Raw genomic sequence first — 6,000 nt, 5'->3', positions numbered from 1 at the left:
AATATTTTATTAGTCTTCCTTAGTAATTCTCTTTCAGCACTTTTCAGGTAGAAGATATTATGCTCTTTCTTTTATTATGATGTAACTTTCCTTTTATTTCCCTTTATGATGAAAATAGATTCCTTAGATTGTGTAAAAGAACTTCCAAGAATTCTTTTCCTTCAAAAGTGTTCTTTTACTCTCTGCGCATTTCTATTACATGTGATTGTCTTCACAGGATTCTTTTCACTCAGCGGACCTTTATTTCAGCTGATTGTTGTGTAAAGAACGTTCTTTTCCTGGCTCACGGATAGAAGGAATCCACTTTATCTGTATTCGCTTGTCTGAAGGTCACGCATCTTTAATAAACTGAGTGCGAGCCAAACCAGAGCGCGAGAGATGTAGCGCGCGTCTCTCTCAGTGTGCGCAAGCCAAGCTTCAGCGCAAGAGATGCAGCGCGCGTCTCTTAGCGAGAGAGGCACCCGTTACTTTACACGAAGACTTTTTCTTTTAAAATACAATAAGTCTATATTTATTTTCTTTCAAAACCGCCCACCTTACTCCTCACCGTATATTTCTTTTTATTTGTCCTGCCGCTGGGAAGACACCGCTTCCTTCCTCTTACTTTTCTGCCGCTGGAGGAGTAAACGAGTCGTTTTTCTTTTCCTTCCTGTGTTGAGGTGATGATATGGGTTCACCCGATCGTCGCCATAATAATGTGGTGTCTTTTAAAGAATAAATGCGCAGGAACAAATATGTAGAGTTGAGGAGGTACTTTAATTAACCTCAGCCACAGGAGAAGATCATTAACTGACAGCTGGAACTCTCATGTATTCTAGAATACAAGCATGAGAGGTCCCAGCACATTAAAGGTACAGGCATAAATATACACAGGCAATATCACACTCTCCAAACAGGTTTAACAGGAAGAAGTAACTTGCAACAGTAAGCAAAGTCAATAATTCAAACCAAACAATTCTAGAATTAAGCCTGTACAGAGATGCACTCGGCTGAGAAAACATGTGAACAAAGTACATACAACTGCAAGTGAGTAACATACGTAAATAAAGTAATTGAAACAACAAAATATAAGTACAAATGACAACAAACATAAAGAATTATACATGGGTAACAGTAAATTACGGGTTTTCTTTTCACCAAAAGTTCAAAGTGACATCAAATACACAAAGATAACAAAGCCTGAGGTGTTTATATGTCACTCAGAATACCAAGGTGAAAAATGTCTGCGTCTTCCCTCCGTTCTCTCTCTCTGCTCATTCCTTTCCAGCACAGTTCTGACAACTTCTCGGAGAATCCTGTTTGCAATGTCATAGCAGTGAATTACTGGATTTAGACTCCAGTCATTCAAGCTAATGGCTCTGTATAAGATCCATGCATAATACAAAATAGGAAATCCCTAAGCACAGAAAAGGGATATGTATGTATATATTTATATACATCAGTTAATCACCATATGGCAGTAATTGCTGAGCCAAATCCAGTTTCAAGGCTGATCCTAGTGAATCCAGCTGTCTCTGTCCCGGAGCGGTGTGCTAACACCACGATACAGTGTGAAGCCAACACACATTTACTTGGTGCTTCATTATGCAGAGTGTTAGAAATGGGATTTCCGGTTGGCTAAGGCTTCAGCCAAAGCCAGGCAGAAACCACCATTCTAAGTCAGGGCAAGAAAGTCACCCGCCAAGATAACCCCTGCTCACCCTCTTGGTAGCTTGGCACGAGCAGTCAGGCTTATCTCAGAGGCGATGTGTAAAGCATTTGCGCACGCACCTACCAGCAACAACATCCCAGGCCCCCCACAAAAGGAACTCCACACAAGGTATATGTAAAAATAGCCTTTGTATTACAAAACACATTAGATAGTAAACACACACTTTACAATGTGCCAGAAGCACGGACAGAATTTACAGGGGATTATATACATGGGACAGGGCCACATGGACCACTGTCAGGAATAAGCACTTTTAGAACTAGAACAATTGTAGCACCAAATAGCAAATGTAGCACACAACCAGTAACCACTGGTAAAAGGTAAGTACCACCTACGCAACCCTAACCACCTTAGGAAAATATCACGCAGGGAACCAGGATCTCACTAGCAACACCTGTACTAGGAAGAACAACCACCTAAGTATCACAATACATTTAGGGGTATAGGCATAAGAACATTACACATGATGCATCACAACATTCAAAGGTGTAGGGAAAAACACATGATTCATAAACATACATTCAGCGGTGTAGGGAAAAGCACATGACGCATAAAAACACATTCAGAGGTGCAGCAAAGAACAATTGCGCAGAAATCACATAGGCCACAACCTGTGACTGTCCCCCGGCCAACTGGTCTCTCTGGGGCTGAAACGTCCTGTGTCCCAATGTCAGGGGGGCCTAAACGGAGCAGCTGCCCACTAAGTGCTGGGCAGCTGTAGCGATGATGGGACCAACACATGGAGCCTCGCAGGCTCTGGCCACCAAGACACTCGTGGCCCCGTGAGCAACTGTGGGGCAAAGTGGGAGCGGCCCGCTGCCTTCCGGGGACGCTCTACCACTACAGGAAAATGCCCCCTTAGACATTGGAGTCCCTCTCAGGGGACTCGAGGTACAATTATGCCCCGGATCCTCTTGTGGGCTCTCTACAATGGGGCCTCGCAATCGGTGGAGTCCCGCTCGGGGGACTCTAAACACTTGCAATGTTCGTGAGTCTGGTGGGCTCTAAATAAACGAAATGCTGCCTTGAGCCTCTCAGGGCTCGTCAACAAATATGCCCCAGGAGCCCTTCAGGCTCTCACACAAATGGGGCCTCGCTGGGGGAGCCCTTATCGGGGGACTCGCAATCCCAGCATGCCCCCTGAGCCCCGTAGGCTCTCCTGCCGCAACACTGCCCAGCGCAGAGGAGCGACCCCGGGGACGCCCGCACTCACCGGCTGTTTGGGGAGGGGGCGGCTCCTTGCGGCGGCAGCTCCTCTTCGCCGGGCTTCTCCGGGCAGAGGCGGCGGGGCTCTCTCCTTGGGAGAGCCTCGCTGGGGGACGGGCTTCTTCTTCTTACTGGGCAGGAGCGCGGGGTGGCCTCCTGTCCGCTTCCTTGTTCTTCCGTTTTCCACCGGCCAATCAGAGCGTGGCGCTGGGTCCAATCCCAGCGAGGCTTTGCTAGTGACACTGCGAGGCTGTTTTCTCTTGACTGCGGAGTCCTCGGGGCTGCGGCGGTGATTTTCCCGGCAATACGGGGTGGGCACCCGTTAGATAATGCACAAAAATGGGCAAGAAGCGGCAAATAACCGTGGTGGGCTCCCGCGCTGCAAGACTCGCAACAAGGGGAGATCCCACCACCGGGGAATCCCTTGAGGAAGGAAGGATCGCAGCTCCGGGTGCTAGGGGGCAAATCCAGCGCTCCCAGGCGCTGTAGGGCTTCAGCAAGGTAAAAGTAAAGCGCTCTCATGCACTGATGCCCCCAAAGTCCAGCAATAAGTCCTTCAGGGGGTGGGGGGGCAAGGCTGGGCCCAGAATCCAGCTCACAGGGTCCTCCTAGGCAGGGAGGCAATCCCCAGTGGTTGTATCCTCCTGGCGCCCAGCAGCAGCAGGCTCCCTCCAAAATAAGATCAGCAAGGAACAGTCCACCAGGCCTCCAGGATATCCAGGGGCTGGGCAGGGCCCAGGGAGGCAAGCCTTCCCCTGGGCCCCAGCAGCAGCACGCCCCTGGTAGATTCCAGTCAGAAACAAGAACATCAAACAAGAGGTCACAGTATCTTTTTATACAGAAAATCCCTTTGTCTCTAGGATGTAGGGTGGGGGCAAAACCAGACGCAGCTGGTTTGGGATCACTCTGATGGGCTCAGCCCCTCTCACTATTCACTGGCCAGGCTAGGGTCATTAGACGCACCACAGGGGGCGGAGCCAGCGTTGTGTGGGGAAAGCCCAGCCCTAGTCAGGTCCCAGGTGCAGCTCCTCCCTGTCATCAACATGCAGATCTCCCCATTCACCACCGCGGCAGACTCCAGGAGCCTGGCACACCAGCCTGCTCCAGCCAATCACAAGCCAGCACATTCACTGCACAGACAGGCCAACTTCTAGAAGTGGCACTTCCACTCTAGACACAGGAACGCCGCACTCATTATCGCGCAGCATTTAAACACACAAGTCTGCACATACCAAACTCGCATCTGCACTCCCCACGCATCAGGAACTACCAGGGACACACACATTCCCCATGCATTCCTATGGGAGGGCAGGCTAATCTCACACATGCACTCAGAGAGCGCACGCACTTTACACTGCTGCGCCACAGTGCTAAAGTGCGCAAAGACCAGAAATTATTATAATTAGGTAACACTAAAAGGCATAAAAATTAGGGTTGAACCTGCCAGAAGGGCCAAGTCCAACACAGAGCAATACCCAGCTGGAGGAAATAAATGCTTTTGTTTATCCAAGTAGGGGCAGCTGAAGTTGAAACGGAGTGGAGATGTAACATTATGTCTTGTGATTGGAGAAACTAAGACATACTCAGAGTGAAATTTCAAAATTTGACAAAGACAAACAGAGATTTGAAAGTTTTAGCAGTGGGCAGAATCACATTTTTTTCCAACATTTTGTGAAAGTCTATAAAATTGTAACTCATTTACAAGAATTTCTGCTTTCATAGTGAAATGCGGTTCATCGGAATCTTGCATGACTTTTTTTACAGTAACATGGATCTTGCCTAATAATGTCACGTGATGTTCTGGCAGGAAATTGTTTAGAGGAGTAAATATCTCAGAAATATTTTTTTCTAGCGAGCATACATTATCCAGAATTGCCGAGTGCAAATTTTCAAAACATTTTGCATTTGTTTTGTTAATTTGAAATACTGAAATTTATGAACTTCACTGGTCTAAATAAAATTTCATACAGTATGTAATTATGTTGTGTTGGTCTATGCATGCTCTGTGAAAATACCAGGTGTATTTCTCATTGTGTGTAAGTAAATATATATTAACAATTTGTATTGCTCAAAATACAAAGTGAATATTTGGCAATTTATAAGTGATTAGTAAAACCTGAAGAACAAGTTTAGCATAACAAAATATTGAGTTAAAACCTGCAAGGTGTCAAGCATATGCCTTGTAGATTGCCTCAAACTTTAATATGTAACATTATTCATTCAACTGTTTTATCTGAATTTGTTACTTATGAATTGCAAGTAAGGGTCCCTACAACAACACAATAAAAAAATCAAAGACAATAAACACACAGAGCTTTCTTTAATAAAGCACAAGTAGATGAATATTAGATATTGGGGGCCTCATTTATAGGGTTTTGGTGTAGGGCAGCATAGCAAGTCACAATGCTGTGCTGCCCTACGTCAAAGTGATAGGGCAGGAATGCACCGTATTTATCCAATATGGTGCATTCATGTTTTCCCCCAGTGCTGGTGCTGTCTTGCCAGCCTAGCTCCAATGCAGGAACCCTAGCACGATAGTTCAAGGGTGCCTGTGCTTGTCGGCAGGATTGTTTTTGTGTAGGGAGGGGTACCTTCCTGCACAAAAACATTCCTGGGAGGCTTTTTCCTCTTTCCACGCATGGCAGCACACACGGAAAGAGGAAAAAGGTAGGAGAAATAAAGTTATTTTCCCATGTTGCCCCTACCCTGGGGAGGTGTAAGGTTTTAGTGAATCCCTAGGTTTACATGTTTTTTAAACCTAGGAAAGTATCAAATTCTATGGGTGTTGCATGTGAACACCCTCTGCAATGCCCATGGAACACCTTCCTAGCAGCAGAGTAAGGCAATGCAGTGATTTGCACTGCCTTGCCTTAATCCATATAACAAAAAGGTAACAAAAGGAAATGCTCCGGCAGCGAAAAGGGCTCATGAATATGCCCCCGGTTCTCTAGTTGGCAGAGGTTTGCAGCCTGTCCAAGTAGGGACCACCATCCTAATCAGGGTGTTTCAGATACACAACCTAAATTAACCTGTGTTCACCCTCTGGTAACTCGGCACAGAGAAGGCAGGCTTAATTTAAGAGG

The sequence above is a fragment of the Lissotriton vulgaris genome, chromosome 1_1 (assembly GCF_964263255.1).
Source record: "Lissotriton vulgaris chromosome 1_1, aLisVul1.2, whole genome shotgun sequence".
Lineage (NCBI taxonomy): Eukaryota > Metazoa > Chordata > Amphibia > Caudata > Salamandridae > Lissotriton > Lissotriton vulgaris.
Note: the sequence above shows the minus strand (reverse complement) of the source record.